The sequence below is a fragment of the Megascapheus bottae genome, chromosome 9, assembly GCF_031878675.1.
Source record: "Megascapheus bottae isolate mThoBot1 chromosome 9, mThoBot2.hap1, whole genome shotgun sequence".
Taxonomy (NCBI): Eukaryota; Metazoa; Chordata; class Mammalia; order Rodentia; family Geomyidae; genus Megascapheus; species Megascapheus bottae.
In genome coordinates, this window is record NC_143517.1 from 11,106,959 (window position 1) to 11,128,586 (window position 21,628).

Here is a 21,628-nt window from a genome sequence, read left to right on the forward strand (position 1 = left end):
GTCTTTCTTCCATTCTATTTTTTTGGCTCCCTTGTCAAAGATTAGGTGGCCATAGGTCTGTGGTTTAGTATCAGGGTCCTCAGTTCTATTCCATTGGTCTTCAGGCCTGTTCTTGTGCCAGTACCAAGCTGTTTTGAGAATTATAGCTCTGTAATAGAGTCTAAAGTTTGGAATTGAAATTCCTCCAGCGCTGTTCTTTCTGCTAAGAAGTGTTTTTGCTATAAGGGGTTGTTATTCCATATGAAATTTTGGATTGCCTCTTCTATTTCTTTAAAGAATGCCATTGGGATATTGATGGGTATTGCATTGAATCTGTTGATAGCCCTTGGCAAGATTGTTATTTTCACAATGTTGATTCTTCCAATCCAGGAGCATGGGAGGTTTTTCCATTTCCTTAGTTCTGCTTTAATTTCCTTTTTTAGGGTTTTAAAGTTTTCATCAAAAAGGTCCTTTACATTCTTAGTTAAGCTAATTCCTAGGTACTTTATTTTCTTTGAGGCTATTGTGAAAGGAGTTTCTTTCCTGACTATTGCCTCGTCCCTCTCACTGTTGGCGTAAAGGAAGGCAATTGATTTTTGAGGGTTGATTTTATAGCCTGCTACTCTTCCAAAGCTTTCAATCAGATCAAGGAGATTGTGAGTAGAGTCTATAGGATTCTTTAAATACAGAATCATGTCATCTGCAAAGAGGGATAGTTTTATTTCCTCTTTCCCTACTTGGATACTCTTTATGCTTGCTTCTTCCCTTATTGCACTGGCTAGGAATTCTAGTACTATGTTAAAGTGGAGTGGAGAGAATGGGCATCCTTGTCTCATTCCTGATTTTAGAGGGAATGGCTTTAGATTTTCACCATTAAGTGTAATACTAGCAGTGGGTTTCTCATACACAGCCTTTATTACATTGAGGAATGTTCCATGGATTCCTAGTTTCTCCAGAGCTTTTAACATAAAGGGGTGTTGGATCTTGTCAAATGCCTTTTCCGCGTCTATTGAGGCAATCGTGATTTTTGTCCTTGCTCCTGTTGATGTGTTGAATTATATTAATTGATTTGCTTATGTTGAACCAGCTTTGCCTCCCTGTGATGAATCCAGTTTGATCATAGTGTATAATTTTTTTGATGAGTTGTTGTAGACGGTTGGCCAATATTTTGTTGAGACATAGGTCTATAGTTCTCTATCTTTGATGAATCTCTGTCTGGTTTGGGGATGAGGGTTATGCTGGCTTCATAGAATGAGTTTGGTAAGGAACCTTCATTTTCAATTTTGTTGAAGAGCTTGAGGAGTATTGGTGTGAGCTCTGCTTTGAAGACCTTATAGAATTCAGCTGTGAATCCATCTGGCCCTGGGCTTTTCTTAGGTGGAAGTTCTCTAATTGCCATTTCTATTTCAGAGCTTGAAATAGGCCTGTTGAGTTGGCTTAGTTCTTCTTGGTTCAGTGTGGGTATGTTAATATTGGCTAGGAATTCATCCATTTCATCTAGATTCTCAAATTTGTTGGCATAAAGGTTTGATAAGTATTCCCTCATGATATTCTGGATCTTGGTAATTTCTGTCGTGATATTACCATTTTCATCTGTGATTTTGTTTATTTTGATATGCTCTCTTCTTTTTTTGGTAAGATTTGCTAAGGGCTTGTCAATTTTGTTAATTCTTTCAAAGAACCAACTCCTCGTTTTGTTGATTCTTTCTATAGTTTTTTTGGATTCCAAATCATTTAATTCTGCTTTGATTTTAATAATTTGCTTCCTTCTACTGGGATTAGGGTTGGTTTGTTGCTCTTTTTCCAGGAGCTTAAGGTGAGACATTAACTTGTTGGTTTGCAATTTTTCCAACTTGTTGTTGTAGGCACTCAGCGCTATAAATTTTTCTCTGAGTACTGCCTTTGCTGTGTCCCAAAGGAGTTGGTATTTTGTGTACTCCTTACTGTTAAATTTCATAAACTGTTGGATTTCTGTTCTGATCTCTTCGGTGACCCATTGGTGATTCGACAATGTGTTGTTAAGTCTCCATGAGTTACAGGGTTTTCGTTGGTGGAGATGTGTGTTCAGTTCCAATTTGATGCCTTTGTGGTCTGAGAGTGCGCATGGAATAATTTCAGTGTTTCTGAATCTGACCAGGTCTGTTTTATGGCCTAAGATGTGATCTGTTTTGGAAAATGTTCTATGTGCTGCTGAGAAAAACGTATATTGTGTTGTTGCTGTGTGGAATATTCTGCAGATTTCTGTTAGATCTAGTTGGTCTATATAGTTGTTCAGTTCCAAGGTTTCTCTGTTGAGTTTTTGCCTTGTTGATCTGTCCATAGGTGAGAGTGGTGTGTTAAAGTCACCGACAATCACCGTATTTCGATCTATGTATGGTTTCAGTGTAAGTAAAGTTTGCTTGATGAAGTTGGGAGCTCCGGGATTGCGTGTGTAAATATTTAGGATTGTTATGTCTTCCTGGAGGAAAGATCCCTTTAGTAGTATGTAGTAACTTTGTCTTTTCTTACTAATTTTAGTTTGAAGTCTATTTTATCTGATATGAGGGTGGCAACTCCAGCCTGTTTCTGGGGGCCGTTAGCTTGATAGAGTTTATTCCAACCTCTCACTTTCAAAAGATGATTGTTTTTTGGGGTAAGATGTGTCTCTTGAAGACAGCAGAACAATGGATCTTGCTTTTTGATCCAACTTGACAGCCTATGCCGTTTAATTGGAGAGTTAAGTCCATTGATATTGAGAGTTAGGATTGAGAGATATTTATTAGTTCCTACCATTTTTAAAAGCTTTTAGTAGGGCCTGTGTCTTGACAGTTCTTGTGGTCCTTAGATGGTATGCTGTTTAGGTGCCATTTCTTTCACTGTATTGCATTTATTTTGGTTTTCTATGTATAGAACATCTTTGAGAATTCTCTCTAGTGTTGGTTTTGTTGCGACATATTGTTGAAGCTTTTCCCTGGAATGGAATGTTTTTATTGTTCCCTCAGTTATGAATGAGAGCTTAGCTGGGTACAGTATTCTTGGTTGGTAGTTATTTGACTTAAGGGCATGACATATATGCTTCCAGTCACTTCTTGCTTGCATGGTCTCTGTTGAGAAATCTGGGGTTATTCTGATTGGTTTTCCTTTATAGGTTACTGATCCCTTTTCCCTGGTTGCCTTTAGGATTCTTTCTTTAGTTTCTATTGATCCAGTTCGGATTACGATGTGGCGGTGGGATGTTCTTTTCTGGTCAGGTCTGTTTGGGGTTCTAAAAGCTTCTTGTATCTGGATGGGCCTGCCCTTCTGGATATTTGGGAAATTCTCTGAGATGATTCCTTGAAGTATATTTCCAATACCATTGACCTCTTTCTCCAGACCCTCCTCAATACCAATTAGCCTTAAATTAGGCTTACTAATTGTATCTTGGATCTCCCGAAGCGCTCTCTCATTTTTCCTAGATTTGGATTGACTCATTTTCTGTTCTTTCTCTATAATAACTAAATTATCTTCAGCCCCAGAAATTCTCTCCTCTGCATTGTCTAACCTGCTATCAAAGCTATCTACTTTATTTTTCATCTCCCTTGCTTCTAATTGCTCATTTTTGATGCCTTGCATCTCTTCTTTTAGATCATGTATGGATTTCTTTAGCTCCTTGATTTTGATTTGAGTGGTTAGCTCAGTAGCTTTATTTTCTTTGAACATTTGCTGGAGTTCAGTCACCTTTTTATTTGTGGATTCTATGAATTCATCCATCTTTCTTTGTACAGCCTTTATTGTGGCCTCCTTTATGGCTTCTTCTTTTTCACTTATCACCTTGTTTATGGTTTCCTCTTGTTCAGCTATGGCTTCCTCCCTTATCTCTTTCTTTATATTTTCACATTTTTCATTAATGATATTTATCAATTGCATTTGTATAGCACTTGGAAAACTCCTCTAGGTTTGCCAGTGCCTGTTCCATTGTCTGTTTACATTGTGTGGGGGATGTTGTTTCTTGATTTGACATTTTTCTTGAGTTTCTTGTTCTGCCCATTTGAAAATGGGAGCAAGATTAATACTAAACACGATTATAGTTTTTCAGATATAACCAACCTAGACCTCTGTAGCTGGCAGACACTAGATGTTCACAAGTTTTGATTGGTGTTATCACTCTTTCTTTTTGTGCACTTACAGACCAGTCTAATACATCCACTGATAAGCGATTTATACCCAAAACAATAAGCCTCACAATCCAATCTCTATTGTCTTTAAGTCCCTCTGAGCCTAGAGAATAATTAAACACCTAGATATACAGTATTGCTCAACAGCCATCAAGTGTAGATCCATGCAGTATAAGGGTTGAAAGACGAACAGAGGTCCAGAGATAGAAAAATAGAATGAGAGAGGTCAGGGGAGGTTCAAGAGGATTAACGTAGGAGTGTAAGAATATTGTAGTAATGAAGAAAAGGTATAGCGTAAGGATAACTGACCTAAGTTGGTAAGTAGGTAGCGTATTTGAGTACAAAGTTTGGAAAGTATTAGAATAAAACTTATGTGTTGCTGCATGACTAGCACTTAGCCCAACCAGTGGCATCACAGTAGACCATGGGATGGATCTGCGAGCTTCTGTCTGAGCGCGGTTAGCAGACGTTTTCCTGTGCTGCTTCCAGGGGTGGCCCCAAGCCAAGGGTGTGGGGATTGAGTTTCAGGAGCTCTCAGCAGGACCAGCAGGAGACCCCTCTGTTCCCAGGGGTGGGGCCCAGCTGAGGACGTGGGCTCCAAGAGCGGAGCCGCGCTTTTTTGGTTCTCAGAAGGGGAGCTTGGCTGCTGGTTGGCCCTTCAGATCCCTGCTGTGTTTCCACTGCTTTGTCAGAGTCTGTGACTGTGGGGGGCCCCTCGGTGCTGTCTTGCTCAGGATTCCCAGCTGGTGGTTGCCCCACTCAAGAATTGAGGGGAGGAAGATGCTGGCTCCTATTTTCCCGCACCCCCTACCCGCTGTTGTAAGGCAGGGTCCCAGCGCCCTCCACTCTCCAGATCCAGTGGCCTGGGAGAGAAGCCTGGTGGGCGGGTGGGAGCTGGGAACAGCTCCGCCTCCCCTGGTGGGGTGCTGAGTCTTAGGGTCTGCCTGCTTTTCAGTCTCCAGTCAGAGGGCTGGGGGTTGAGCCCCTTGGGCGGGTGGGAGTTGGGACAGCCCCGCCTCCCTTGGTGGGGTGCTGGGTCTTAGGTAGCCCGCCTGTCAATCTCCAGTCAATGGCCTGAGGGAGGAGGCTGTTGAGGGAAGGGACAGGATTCTAAATTCCTTGCCCCCCTGCTCCCGCCAGTCATTCTCGGGAGGGGTGTTGGGGTCTGAGTTAAGTTCTATTGCTTGGCACTGCTCTGCTTTCCCGATGTGTTTGGGGATGCGCTGTATTACTCATGCCTCTGCGTCCACGCACTCTGCGGGTGCTCCACGGTGGTGGGGAGTCTTTCACTCCCCTCGGGTCTCCGCCGCCGCCTGTGTTCTGCGTCTGGGTTCCAGTGCTTGCTGTTCTGGTTCTCCGTCTGGGTTCCGCTGCTTCCGCCGTTCGCTGGCCCAGTTCTGTGCTGGTTTCTGCAGCAGTTGGGCTCCTGGCCTCGCGCCCCCCACTGCCGCCGCTTTTCGTGGCTTGGAGCTGGTGCCATCCGCTGCTTTTCGAGGCTTTCCGCGGCTTTCGCGGCTTGGAGCCGTTAGAGAGAGATGGGGGAGGGGTCCTCACGTTCCGAATTCTTTGAGAAAGTTGGATGTGAGCTTTATCTGGATTCCTTTTCCTATTTGAGTCCTTCTCCAGTGCTTTTTGAGTTTGTTGTTGTGGATTTCTTAAGGTAGTTGGCTCGTGGGACTCCCTGGTTCTCTCTTTTTGTTAGGGAAAGCTAGGCAGCGTCCCTATTGTCTCGGCGCCGTCTTCCTTCTCTCTCATTTCCTTATTTCTACATAACAGATTCGTATATACAAAATCATGTTTTAGTCACACTTATTTCCTATCTAGGAGTTTACAGATTAACACTCTGTTCAAGCCTGCTTGTCAAGGCAATCCTATTTGGTTTAACAGAATCAACTGGATGTAGGGAGAAGGGGTTTCCAAATGTTTTTCCTGCCTTGTTTTTGAAGACTGCATGAGTAGAATCCTACTTGCAGTCAGGCACCAGTGGCTCTCACCTGTAATCCTAGCTGCTCTGGAAGTTGAGATCTATGGATCATGGTTAGAAGCTAACCAAAGCAGAAAAGACCATGAGACTCTTAATAAACTACTCAGTGCCCAAATGGCTCTGTGGCTCACATGGTAGAGTGCTAGCCTTGAGGAAAAAGAAGCTCAGGGACAGTGCCCAGGCCTAGTGGCAAAATAAGTAAATAAATAAAATTTATGTGTATGTTGACAGAAAGATACATATATGTAAAAGATAAATACTGGCATTCTCTTTTTTCTGGTTCTGGGGCTATCTCTGACCCAAGAGAATGTTCTACCACTTGAACCACAGTGCCATTTCTGGCTTTTATGAGTAGCTTATTCGAGATAAGAGTCTTATGGACTTTCTTACCCATGCTGGGTTTGAACTTCAATCCTCAGATCTCAATCTCCTGAAAATCTAGGATTACAGGCAAAACCCGCCAGCACCCAACTTAATCCCAGAATTCTTTACGTGGAAAACTTAAAAGGTCTATGTATAACTAGGATTCAGGAACACCTAGAAACAACTTACACCTTGTAAGGAGAACCATCTCATGTGTAGGCTTTTGTCAACCTAAGTGTTACAATATCTCTACCAACATTGTGCCATCTATAGAAAATATCACCACCAATTTCCATATTTTATATCTCATAATTGAGTTGCCATCTGAAGACTTTAGCTCTTTCTGCTGCTTCCCTTCATAGATTCCTAGGGAAGGATTCAGATTGGCTGGTTTGGAAGCCCATTCCTGAATTCCAATCTTCTCTGGTTAGATAGGAGTCAACAATAAAATGGTCACTTCATTCAACTCCATGATTAGAGAATGCAAAAGGGCCTTTCCTTAAAGAACAGGTGATGCTGTGACCACAGACCTCAAGAGAAGGAAAACCGGAGAAGGCTGCTGTAAGAGAAAATAACAGATATTTCCCCATGCAGAAACACCTGTCATGTACTTTGTACCATTCTTCTTCTTAACCTTTCCCTCCATTTGACTTCCAGTGCACTAAATGATGCATTTGGGAAACTATTACTATACTCCTTCAACTAAGTAGGAAGCAGAAGACAGGTGTGCTCAAAACTCTGGAGGCTAAGAATGTTAAATGAATGTGTAACAGATGTGAGGAGCTCTCTGAAGTCAAAGATGGTGCCTTCACTTGATGGAAGAGGAAAAAAGGGTTCCTTAAAACTTCTTGTATAATTACATTAACCATGTTCATGAGAGTGAAAGCCTCAAAAACTAAACAGATCCTACAAGGCTTGCTTCCTAATGCTACTACATTGGTGGTTAAGATTCCATATATGAGTTTTAACAGGCAAATATGCATACCACAGCATTATCTTTCCATGACAGTAGCAGGGAAAACTTTTGTCAGAGCCATTACTTCCAACAAACTAAGGAAGTTATGATCAAGACTTAAATAGTTGTTATTTAAATATTGTAATTTTATTTCAGCATGTTCATTCATTTTTGCCAACTCTGAAAAAAAGATAAAAAGAATGTCATTTGAGTATAATTTCTTACTGAAACATAACTTTTTTAATTAAAGAATTGATTAACATTGATTTTTACATCATATTTCAACTGACGTATTTAACAAACAAGTATTCAGGAAGGGAATCTCTATATACAATCACTGGCACTTAGATTTTAGAACATAATTAAAATTAGGCTGAGAGTTTGTATGTCATAGATACATATTAATCTATGTAATAAACATTATGTCTATAGAGTCATAAGTTTTTATGTTTATGTAGTTGTGTTTATATTTCCAAAATCATGTCCATAGCATTGGGTAGTCAAATATTGAGTCTTCACTCTTGTACTGTTTGGATCTAATCACCACATATTAATGATACCATGCGCCTTTTGTTCCTTTGGTTTTGACTTGTCTCGCTCAACCTGATCCACATCCCTGTGAATGCCATTGTTTTATCTTGTCTGCTGTCTATGTAGAATTCCATTCTGTGTGTGTGTGTGTGTGTGTGTGTGTGTGTGTGTGTGTGTGTGTGTGTGTATAGCACATTTTCTGTATCCATTCATCTGCAGTAGGGAGTCTGGGTTGTTTCCATCATCTGGCGATTGTGAATAGTGCAGAGATGAATATGGCTGAGCAGGTGTCCTTATCGTATCTTGGGTTATGATGTTCAGGATAGATGCCCAAGAGTGGTATGGTGGGATCATATGGAAGGTCAATTTTGAGTTCTTTAAGAAACCTCCACACTGCTTTCCAGAATGGTTGAACTAGTTTACAATCTCACCAGCAGTGCAGTAGGGTTCCTTTTTCTCCACAACCTTGCCAGCATCTGTCATTGTCTGAGTTCAAAATCTTGGCCATTCTTGTTGGGGTAAGGTGGTATCTTAGGGTTGCTTTTATTTGCATCTCCTTTATGACCATAGATGATGAACATTTTCTCATATGCTTTTCTGCTATTTTAACCTCTTCTTTTGATACATTTCTCTTTAGTTCCCTTGTCCATTTAGTGATTGGTTTGTTGGGTTTGGGGGGATTCATTTCTTGAGTTCCCTGTAGTTACTGGATATTAAGCATTTGTTAGATGTATTATTGGTAAATATCTTTTCCCAGTTGATTGGCTGTCTCTTTACTCTAGTGGCTATGCTTTCATCTGTGCAGAATTTTTTTTTATTTTTAGGTAGTCCCATTTATCGAGTCTCTCTCCAATCTGTTGTGACCCTGGGATTCTGTTCAGGAATTTTTTGCCTGTGCCTATGAGTTCTAGTGTCTCTCCAACTGTATCGTGTAGCAGTTTCAAGGTTTCCAGTCTGACACTGAGGTCTTTGATCAATTTTGAGTTAATGCTTGTGTATGGAGAAAGGCTAGGGTCAATTTTTAGTTTTCTGCATATGGCTGCCCAGTTTTGCCAGCACCAATAATTGAATAGGCTGTGTTTGTTCCACTGTATATCTTTGACTCCTTTGTCAAATACAAGTTGCCTATAGGTATGTGGTTCTATTTCTGTTCCATTGATCTTCTGGTTTATTTTTGTGCCAATACCATGCTATTTTTGCTATTTTGGCTCTATAGTAGAGTTTGAAGTTTGGTATTGTAATACCACCTGCTTTGCTCTTTTATGCCCAGTATTGTTTTGGCTATTCTAGGTCTTTTCTTGTTCCATATTAACCTTTGGATTATATCTTCTATTTCAGTAAAGAATGTCTTTGGGATTTTGATGGAGATTGCATTGAAATTGTATATCAATTTTGGCAGTATGGCCATTTTCACTATGTTGGTTCTCCTTAGCCATGAGCATGGGTGTGTCTTTCCATTTCCTGGTGTCCTCTTTAATTTCTTTCATTAGGCTTTTATAGCTTTCATTAAATAATTCCTTTACACCTTTGGTTAAGTTAATTCCTAAATATTTTATTCTTTTGGGGGCTATTACAAATGGGATCATTTTCTTGATTTGGCCTTCTGTTTATGTATTGTTGGTGTACAAGAAGGCTACTGACTTCTGAAGGTTAATTTTGTATCCTGCCACTTTCCTAAGGTAATTTATTCTAGGAGTTTGGGAGTGGAGCTTATTGGGTCACTCAGGTAGAGGATCATGTCATTTGCAAATAGGGATAGTTTAATTTCTTCTTTCCCTATATGGATCCCTTTGATGTCCTTCTCTTGCTGTATTGCTCTGGCTAAGGGTTCCAGCATTATATTGAAGAGAAGTGAAGAGAGTGGGAATCCCTGTATAGTTCCCGATTTTAAGGTAAATGGTTCCAGTCTTTCTTCATATAGTATAATACTGGCTGTAGGTTTGTCATATATGGCTTTAATTATTTTAAGGAATGTACCAATTATTCCTATTTTTTTCTAGTGCTTTCAACATGAATGGATGTTGTATTTTGTCAAAGGCCTTCTCCATGTCCAGAGAAATTATCATATGATTCTTATCCTTAGCTCTATTGATATGATGTATTACATTGAGTGATTTGTAAATTTTAAACCAGCCTTGCATCCGTGGGATGAAGCTTACTTGATCATAGTGTATAATGTTTTTAATTTGTGAAACAAAACTTTTAATTGTTCCACTGGGACAATTCACCTCTGACCTTTGCTTCCATTCATATATTAAAAAACAGAGCCTCGACAACAAGGGAAATGAGTAGAATGCAGGCAAGAACACATTGTATATGCCACAGAACTGAGAAAAATAAGGAAGGGATAAGTGGAATGGGGCTGAAGATGTTGAAATGATGACGCTGATCAAGATATCTTGCATGCATAAATTGTTTGGTTAAGTAGCAAAAAGTTCAGTTCATAACCTAAAAATTAAGAAATGAAGGAAGGGGCAAGGTGGGAGTGGTGGGAGAGAATATTGAAAGGGGTGAGATTGATCAAAAGACACTGTATTCATATGCTTCTTTGTACAACTACCTAAAGAAAATAAAAATGTATTTAAAGAAAACAGAGCCTCACATCAACTGTCCATGTATATTAGTCACATTCATATAACATGCGGCAAGCAGATAGCCACATCATGTAATTTAATCAACACTACATCTTCGGAACCTCATAAACTTGCAATAATTCGCCCTTTCCTTCATTTATGAATTGTGTGGACAGTATTTGATTCAGAAAAATTGAAAATACATACAAAATTGTGCCTACTTGCCAGAAGTAAATCACAAAATAAACTATGTACAGAGGCTCTGGGGAAGTTTTCTTTTGATTAAAAAGTCTGTGAACATGCCCAGCTCCAGATGCTGATTCTATTCAACTTTAGGAGTCATCTCTCCCGAGTACATATGAGAAAAATCAGAATCTCGCAATAACTGCAGATTTATAAAAGATGGGACAATACACACTTGCTGTACTATAAATGACTACTCTTCAAAATACAGTAACTTTACCAAATTATGGCCACAGGACAAAGCAAAGAAGATTCCTCTGTTAATCAATACAATGGAATGCATTCCATTTCTATCTCAGCCACAGAAATCTCTCTACTTCAAGGAGACAGGACTGCAGCCACAGTTTCTGGTGAGCTCATCATTACACTTGACTTTTGCACTTTATTAACCTCCAGATGTGACAAATTTGCTAGAAACCATACAAAAGAAAGTTTGACACCATTCTCAAACCATACGCTTCTATTAAAGAAAAAACAGTGTTGAACTTTCCTTAAGATGATTTTTAAAAATGCTAGAGGGAGTAGTAAAAGAAGTCATAAAAACTGGTACAGGGGAAGAAAACTTCAAAGGGATCTTTAAGCTATTGCAAAGAACATCTAATATTTTTAAAGAACTCCAACATAATATTCCAGTAGACCAGAAGGAAAGGGGAAGGTAAAATAAGCTATTAATTCCTCAGGTTAGAGGTAATAGTTTCCTCCTCTTTCTATCTTCATAGTCACTGACTGTGAACAAAACACATAGCAGATTCACAATAGTATTAAATAAGATCATGAGTGAATGAAATCAGCAGTACTGTGAATCAAAAGGACCAACAGGTACTGAATCAAATTAAAAAGAACCTGGACAGCAAAGGAACCAATTACTCATTACCAGAGTGAAGAAATGACTTGCAACATGGGAGAAAATCTTTGCCAGCCATTCTTCTAACAGATGATTATAATCAGAATATATATACAACTCAAAAACTAATCAGTGAAAGAACACATAATTCAATCAATAAATGGGTAAGTGAAACCTGAAGAAACCTTCAACGAATTATATGAAATGATTAATTCCATGCTACAATGTTTATTCGTTGCTTTCCCACATATTTTCCCATACCAAGCCTTCTCGGTTTTTTCTCTGGTTCATTATCTTATTGAGGAAACATTTGGATGACATTGGGATTCAGTGATGATGGAAAATTTGCTTCTTAAAAGATTATCCTATTTTGTAAAAATTTATCTGCATTTTCAAACCCATATTATCAACACTTTCAGACACCAAACAGAAATCTGTGTTCAGTTTGATGTTGAATGGCTAGCACCCGTGGATGAAATAAATTATGTTAATGATCATATGGCTCTGACTTCACCTAGCTCTCCAAGCACATTTTCAAGAACAGAATCTCATTACTTATTAGCCTACTCTATACCCTATACTATTATCTTCTATAGAAAATTAAAACTAACTTTCCTTGAGTGTTACAGTTAATTAAGAAAGGATATAGACATAAAAATATGGGAGCAATTTATTCTCTTCTGTAAATAATTAATAGAGATCCACTTAGCACTTATAACCTATACATTCAATGAAAACAACCAAATATAAGGCTCGACACATTTGAATAATGCCTCCCTCGAAATATCAACAAGCACACTTGAAGGAAGGATACGGTGGGTCACAAAGGTTATACCAGGTTCTTGGGCAGTACAGATCAGAGACTGGTAATTTGAGACTAGCCTAGACAAGTGTGAGACCCCATCTCAAACAATAAACATTTGATGTGGTTGTGTGTGCTGTGACAGAAAATACACAGAAGGCATTATATTCAATAAACATGGAATCCTATTCCTAAAATAACTAAAACAATACATAGCTAAAACAAAACAAGTTAGGGGTATGGCTCATGATAAAGGGCCTGCCTTGTGAGTGCAAAACACTGTGTTTAACCCACCAGTGCAATCAAAAGACAAAAATTTAAAAGAAGAAAGAAGGAAGAAGATAAGAAACAAAGGGGGTAGGGAGGCAGACAAAGTGGGATGGACATTCGGAAAGAGGCAGAGAAAAGAAGTGAGAGTGAGAAAGAGAAGACAAGAGAGAAGAGATTATTGCTTACCACAATAAGGGAACCCTCTTCCTTGGCAGAGTTGCAGCAGCATATTGGAATTGGCAGCAATGTCAGAGATATTTGTGTGATTTTTTTGTCTAGATTTTAATGATAAATTTGGGGGCTTGGCAGGGATTAGGTAAAACAAGGCAGATTAGTTTAACAATGCAGTAGTGGCTCACATCTATATACTAGCTGCCCAAAAGGCTGACGTCTGAAGAATGTGGTTCAAAGTCAGCCTGGGAATACAAATTCAAGAAATTCTTATCTCCAGTTGATCAGCAGACAGCTGGAAATGGAGGTGTGGCTTACTGTAGAAGACTGACATTCTTGAGTGAAAAAGCTAAGAACAGGATCCTAAGTTAAAGCTTTTATCATCCTAGGCAAGACTTCCCTAAATAGAATGTTAGATTGATAATAATGAGTAACCTTTAGTGAGCAGAGCCATATAGTACAACCCCATTCTAGGAATAAAGTCAGCAGGTATGAACAGTTCTACCTTTCACCTCCAAAGTTCTATTATATGGTGGAGAAAAAGGAATACTGACCCAGACTGTGGATCTGGAAAAGCATGTGCCACATATAACCTCTGTGGGCTTGCCTAACCTCTCTGAATACAACACAAAACAAAATCCTGAAGTGTTTTATAGAAAAATACAACCCACAAATACCTAAGAAGGAAAAATGCCCAAACCAGGAATATGCTGACACAAAGACAGAATGCTGAAATGAAGAGAATCTAATTACATACATGAGAGCATTTTAGAGGAAAATATGTTTACCAGTAAACTAAAAATCTCCTCAGAATCTAGGCCTTCTGCTTTTGGTATTTTTTTAATAGAATGGGATGAGAAATAATCCTTTAACTATCATCAAAGGAAAGAAAGTAAGGGTGAAGCAATTAATCATAACTTATTGATATACAATTTTTCCCTGTCAAGCAAAATGAATATTTTAACTCAAAGCCTAGAGTTAATAATAGTAAGGATAAGCCAGGAGCAGTGGCTCACACCTGTAATTCTAGCTACTCAGAAGGCTAAGATCTGAGGACAAAGGTTCAAAGCAGGCCTAGGCACGAAAATGGCTATGAAACTCTTATCTTCAATTAACTACCAGAAAACCTCACTGTGTTTCAAGTGGTAGGGCAGTAGCCTTGAGCTGAAGAGTACAGGGACAGCACCCAGGCCCAGAGTTCAAGTCACACGACTGACAAAATAATAATAATATTAATAATAATAACGATAAACACTGCTTAAATTTTATTATGGTGCTGACCCTGTAACCTGTTGAAATGGCAGTTAATCCCAGGACTTAAGGAATATGTATTAAACTAGAAATAGGAAACTTGAGAGGGGAGATTGACTGAGAGGTGTCATTAATCAAGATACACTGTATTCAGGGATTGATGTGTTGAGTTAAATCCCTTTTGTACAGCTATTTAAAGATCAGAAAAATAAGTTTATTTGAATTTTAAAGAAGTATGTACTAACTCCACCTCCCTTAAAAATGTTAATTGAGCTAGAACAAGACCTCCTCATGTAGTACAGTAAGTACAGTATTGCTTTCAAATAAGGACAATTCTTGGCAGATCCAAAAGAGATGACAAGATTGTAAGTTGAAACATGCAACTCTTAGAAATACAAAATGATTAACTTAATAAAAAAATTGTGCAAGGAAATTGAATGAGACAATAGTTCCTTTGGAGTAACAAAAGGTACCAGAAATATATTTGATTACTTAAGTGGTATTAGCTGCCACACAAAAAAATTTGCACGTAATCAGTGAACATAAACATCTCATACTTTGGGGAGAGGAAAAAAATAATCAATTGAGCCCTTTTGTAGTACATGGCAGCCTATTCTGGCATCTGAATGGGAAGTAGCTGGATACAGGGACTATAGAAAACTCAAATTCTATTACCATTGTGAATACTGCTAGTGGGGCTACCTACACACAGACTCTGTATTGCCTCTGGAAAAGTTCAAATACTTGGCTGTGCCAACAAAGTTATTAAAATTGGAACTGAAATAATGCAGACACAAACTAAACTGCACAAACTGAAGCCTCAAATGTTTCTGCAAATGCACTGACATTGAAAAATCACTCCTGCTGTAAATGAAATAAGCCTGGGAACATTTAAAGAACATTGTGCATTTAAAAACAAAGTTTTAAGGCTAGTCGAGTGAAAAATATCAATTTCTTAGAAAGTGATATTTCCAAGATAAAATACCAGTTTGGGGCTATAGAGTGTTAATTTGATTAAAGAATTTGAATTATTGGGTTATTAAATGCATGAAGAAATGCTTGATTAGCTATGAAGAAAATACACAACCAAATGGATACTATTGAAAAGCAAATACAACAAATGCTGAGAAAAATGTAGATGAAAGGAATCCTCATGAACTGTTAGAGAGAAGGAAAACTCAGGAAACCACTGTGGAAATCAGTATGGAGCATTCTCTATAATCTAAGAATGAACCTACCATATCCTACTATTCTGCTCATGAGTATTCATGTAAGTCAACATAAAAAATAAATACTCCACATCAGTGTTTATTTCAGCAGTAGTCACAATAGCCAAGCAATGGAATCTGTCTAGGTGCCTATCCACCAGTGACAGGATAAGAAAATGTGAATTATTTATGCATTAGAGTATTATTCAGATGATTTTTTTTATTCATAGGAAATTGGATGGAATTGGAGATCATGTTGAACAAGATTAGCCAAGCTAAGAAAGACAAATAGTATGCTTTTGTTCATATGTGGAAACTAAAGCAAAACAAATCTAGATTGACTGTAAACGTGGGTCTATTTGTAAGGGGAAGAGAATTATTGGAAATGGAGAAAATGATGGGAATTAACATTATTGAAAGATATCAAACCTGTGTATGTAAATACTGTAATGAAATCCACTAAAAACTGCTTCTAAAAAATAAGCATTGAGACAGAATAAAAGGGGAGTGATTTCTTGTTGTTCACAGCAGCATTTATTTCTCGGCTTACAAAATTAGAAAAATCTAAATAATCAACTACAGAAGGATTAAATTATTTGTATAGCAGAAATTTTCCCTTCATTCCATTGACTAAAGTACACTATAAGATATATAATGTGAAGCTAATTGAAAGGACCTCCAGGATAGTGAAACAAAAGCCATATAATGAATGATTGTTGTCCTTAATGTACTATGTTGTCTCTCATCTCCTTTGCTGTCCCTTGGTTATCTCATATTGGTATAGTATCTCACTTTGTTATCTGATATATTGAATTTATTTGTATTTGGATACTTGAAATTTGATAGGGAAGGGGGGAAAACCAAGACGGGTGGGGGGTGTGGGTGGGGAGGGAAACGAGTACCAAGACATGTGAAAGGGTATCAATGTATGTGAATTGATGCACCTTCTATCTGGCAAATATCATGTAACCCTTTTACTAATTACAATAAAAATATATATATATATAAAAAAACCTAAAAAAATGTATGGAGGTATTAGAATAAAACCCCTTTGTACAATTAATTCATGCTAATAAAAGATTATAGAAATTGTATGACATGGAAATAATATTTAGAGATGCAGTGAAAGTTTTGCTTACTGGGAGAAGATTTAAATGTGTTGACCATGAAGTCACTATGTATGAAGCCAAGGGAAGGTAATAAAGCAACAGCTCAGGGACAGGGAGGGCAGGTAGGACCCTTCAGTCATTATGTAGAGGTAACCTGGTAAGAAGTGAATGTTCATCAGAGTAAAAACATTCATCATAGTGTGTAATTTCTCCTGTAGAGTGGTGAAAAATTTGAATTCTTTGAGTTTGGAAATAAAGTCTCCTCTCTTTTCCTAACCTCCTCCTCCTTGCAGTGTCTCTACTGTGTCACGGTCTGTCCCGTACCCTCAAATCACCAACACAGGAGGAGGTGCTTCAGATATTTTTCAGATGTTGGATTAGACTCCATGTAAGAAAAACATGATTCCAGACTTTTCTGCCAAGACAGATGTGTGGAAGATAGTTTGACCACTTCTGTTGTATCATCCAATACTGTCAATATTGCTCTTGGAGAGACGATTTGTAAGAACTCTATCCCATGAAGCTATAGTCTTCACAGTGGTCATACAATTCTATCACTTTACTAAGCCTTCATAAAAATGGTTTAACCAGAAAGCTCATCACTAGCTAACAGCAGAAAACAAAATGGCCATCCAATAGAGATCTCAGACCCTTCTATCAGCTCATTTGACTGCTCTATCCACCTCTTAGGGTATCATTATAACATACTTCTACTTAAGATTCATCTGACAACTGGCACTGATAAATCAAATCTTTCCCATCAAATTGCAAAGATTCCCATAGCAGATAAACCTTCAAATCTTTACTTAGGGCCAGGTAAGTATTATTTAAAAATAGCTATTTCTCCAGTAATATTTTTTAAATTAAACACGGGTGTAAAAATATTACAAACACACACATGCACACACACACACACAGAAATTATAGATGTGTCAAGAGAAACAATTTTCTTGGCAATTGAACATAAAGAATTTATCCTGAAAATTGCAGCTGTAGAAAGTAAAATTATATCTGCTACAGACAGCATAAGTCCTGTGAGTTGTTTTGTAAATGACACACATAGAAAAATAATGGAGAAAGGCATAAGATTATTTCTGCCAAGCTAAATGGGCAGACTTCAGGGACAAAATAAACACATGAAAAGAAATCCTGTAAATAAACACACACGACAATGTGATACAAAAAAAAATCGATTTATGGAAACTAAATCACAGGACCATAAAACTGAGTTCTACTATTAAGAGAAAAAAAAACATTCCAGAATTTGTAGCAATAGGTGGAGATGATCTTGGGGAGCAGTGGGGCGTTGGGCTAGCCTATTGCGCGCCCCTTACCCCCTCTCCACACCTTGGTGCATCTCACCACCCTTCTCTGCAAGAACTACCGTGGGGGCCACCTCATCATCTGCCTGGCTCTGGGCGGCTGCACCACCCGGCCCTTCTACCACGCCGTGGCTGCTCTGGGAGGGCCGTTCCATGGAGCAGTTGGGGTTCCTATGACCCTCTGCCCAACAGCCATGGGGAAAAGCACGTTGCCCTCAGCCTGGACAGGATCCGGCACTGGATAAGTTGTGGGGCTCACTTCTCTAAGCCTATGGAGAAGCTCTCTAGGTCTTTCTGGCTTTTCCCCCTCTGCATCCTGTGACGATCACAAGTGCTGAGAGACTGCCAAGGAAACGAGCTCGGGAAGTCCTCTTAGCTTCTCCGAAAACAGAAGCTGAGGCACCAGAACCAGAAGCATGCTGACTTCTGTGAATATAGTGATTACAAGGTCAAAGTCTTCTAAAATACTTGTGTAGAGCTGTTGATTTGGTTAGATTTGGAGGTGAATAAAAGTCACCCAACCTCTTCTGGCCTAATTTGAACAAGGGCTAGGCAGAGATTTCTTTTTTGCTCCATGTGGATACTAAGTAGGTTTTTCTGCTTTTGTCTTGGGAAAAAAAAAAAAAACTCTGTGGACTTTCAATTGGGCCTTGCCCTGGTCCACAGGTAATTTGCTTTCCAAGTCTTTCTTACTTCAAAACCCCATCCAGTGTTCTTGGCCACATAAATGTTTCTTTAGTCACTCATGGCCATCCCACAAAAACCAACGCAGATACCCTGCTTACTATTTTTCTAATAGGAGGTTATATTGTTTCCTTGGCACATACTGTACTTTTACAAGGATAATGAAAATTATTTGGGGGCTATAATAGCCTAGAATTCAAGAATGAAGATTTATGTCTGGAACCATTGCAACAAATTACCTTTGTACAATTAATAACCACTTAATAAAAAAGTAAAAAAATGTAGCAATAAATGTAAAATTCAGAAATCAAAGTAAGAGTAACAAAATCCAGATCTTTTTTTGTTTTGTTTTGTGGCAGTCCTTGGGCTTGAACTCAAGGTCTAAGTGTTGTCCATAAGCTTTCATGCTCTAGGATAGTTAGTGCTCAATCACCTGAGCCAGAGCTACACTTCAGATTTTTGCTGGCTAATTGAAAATAAAAGTCTCATGGACTTGCCTGCCCAGACTGGCTTTGTGCTGTGTTTGTGAGATCTCAGCCTCCTGAGTAGCTACTATCAAAGGTATGTGCTATCAGCACCCAGCCAGAACCCAAATATTTGAGAAATGTAACTATTCTATTTTCAATAGATATAATTATTTATCTCCAAGAGTCAACTACAGATACTTGGGAGAAGAAAAGAAATCACTTTTTGAATGCAACTTACCAATTCTCAAGGATCTGGCCACATAGAAATATTTAAAATATTGGCAATAAGAAAAGAAAGTGGAATTTACTAATGTTCATCTTTATTTCTAACTTTGCAAACTGCCCCTAAGTCTAGTAAAAAGGAATTTATGGGGAAAAATCTTGCTGACTTGATGTTAGCACATCTTCATCTAAAAATTGAATTTTAATGTATTATATGGATATTAATAATGAAGGCATGTCTTTGTATGTGGAGAACAATTCAATAAGAAAATTACTATTTACTAGAGTCAATAAAATTGTTTAAAACCAGCAAAAACCATTTTAATAGTTAAATACTTTTTATATTTTATAGTATGTCATTGCCCTTTTTTGCTCAGACATAGGACTTGAACTTGAGGCCTGGATGCTGTCCCAGAGCTCTTTTGCTCAGGGCTAGTACTCTACCACTTACAGCCACAGAACCATTTCCTATAATAAATGATTATATACCAGATAACAATCATATATCTTTTCAAAAAGCCTCTGAAAACTGTTAGGTAATGACACACACTTGTTTTCCATGTACAGTTCATGACAATAGGTAGTTTTTATTGTGCTTAAGCATCTACAATGCGCTCTTTCCATTCCTAGCAGCCATGGCTCATGGTCCCAAGAAGCATCTGAAATGATAACTGCTCACAAGCATTGGATGTTGGACAAACCAAAGTGTTTGCTCCCCGTCCATCCACTGGTCCCCACAAGCTGAGAGAATGTCTGCCGCTCATCATTTCCCTAAGGAACAAGCTTAAATATGCCTTGAAAGGAGATGAAGTCAAGAAAATCTGCAGGCAGCATTTCATTATGATTGATGGCAAAGTCAGAACTGAAATCAGTACGCTGCTGGTTTTATGGATGTCATGAGCATGGACAAGACTGGGGAGAATTGCTGTCTGAGCTACAACACCAAGGGTCGCTTTGCTGGTCATCGCATTACACCTGAGGAGGCGAAGTACAAGTTGTGCAAAGTGAGAAAGATCTTTGTGGAAACAAAAGGAATCCTTCACCTGATGACTCATGATGCTCTAACCATTGGCTACCCAGATCAAGGTCAATGACACCATTCAAATTGATGTGGAGACTGGCAAGATAACGGATTTCAACCAGTTTGACACTGATAACCTGTGTATGGTGACTGGACGTGCTAACTTGGGAAGGACTGGTGTGATCGCTAACAGAGAGAGACAACCAGGTTCTTTCAGTGTGGTTCATGTGAAAGATGCCAACGGCAACAACTTTGCCACCCGACTTTCCAACATCTTTGTTATTGGCAAAGCAATAAACCTTGGATTTCTCTTCCCTGAGGAAAGGGGATCTGCCTCACCATCACTGAAGAGAGGGATAAGAGGCTGGCAGCCAAACAGAGCAGTGGATGAATTTTGCTTACTGTCTATATGTGCCATTGGAAATAAGAATCCAGAGACTTTACTTAATGAAATGGTCTCTATTACATCAGAAATAAGAACCAAAAATTAAGTAAAACTGATCTGGTATAAAAAAAGAGTCTACAATGTATATCCCCAAACTTTCCCTTCTTAAATGCAAAAACTAATGTAATTCGTTTACTCCCAAGAGCGAATAAAGTTATCTGCATGCCTTTTGCCTATGGAAGCAACCAATTAGAAGGAAAAATAATATGCTAAGAAAAAAGCTTTTTCTGTTTTCAGTGCAAGTGAATGCTGTTCTCATCCATCCACTATGGTGACAACCCATTAAGTAAGAGAAGCATTGTTCTTCTTTATTTCTGCAAATAAGCTTTCCAAGAATCAAAAGAGCAAGAAAGACCCAGGAAGCAGATGATTAGTTATATAGCTCATAGCAAATGATACCTCAGCCCAGAAACTTCTCAGGCTTCTGGAATTTCAGGGAGCAGAGATCCGAGGACAACAAGTGGAAGAGACTTAGAGAATGAGAGTCCCCCAAAATAACCTCAGCTTTCTGCTAAAGGGATGCTGGAGCAGCAACTGCCAATTCAGATAGGATGCAATTCACCCATGCAAGAAGGAACAAAGGAAGGAGCCATGCATTTCAAGGAATGGATAACATACATGAAGAATTTGTGTTTGGGCAAGAAGCAGTGAAAAAAGTCTTTCTACAAATGAGGACAAGTTATTAATAGAACTAGAATCTGCAACATTAGCAACAGAAAAATAACATGTAACCAGATCAGATACAATATCGTATTAAGTCATTTATTACTATCAGCTGACACCTAGTCGTTAATTAGCAACTACTAAGTATACCTAGTTGAAAGATACCATTGAAAGTTGACACAGTTGTAAGGATAGTTTTTCTCAACACTTATTCATTATATCGCCCTATTAATCTAAATTATACTTTTAAAACAAAATCCTGGAAGAAATATATGTTTCTCGTGACTTATTCATGGTTCTACTTATATCAGATTAAAAAGGGACTGCAGATTATGATGAAGTCTATAGAATAAGCCAATGGCATACACACATTACTAAAGATGATATG

General features: G+C 38.5%; 2 pseudogenes; both read left to right on the top strand.

The window, feature by feature from the left end:
• The first annotated feature begins 12,786 nt into the window (after window positions 1-12,786).
• Window positions 12,787-18,161, top strand: LOC150058775 (small ribosomal subunit protein bS16m pseudogene; annotated as a pseudogene).
• Window positions 18,162-19,746: 1,585 nt separating this feature from the next.
• On the top strand, window positions 19,747-20,523 carry LOC150058776 (small ribosomal subunit protein eS4, X isoform-like; annotated as a pseudogene).
• The last annotated feature ends 1,105 nt before the right edge of the window (window positions 20,524-21,628 follow it).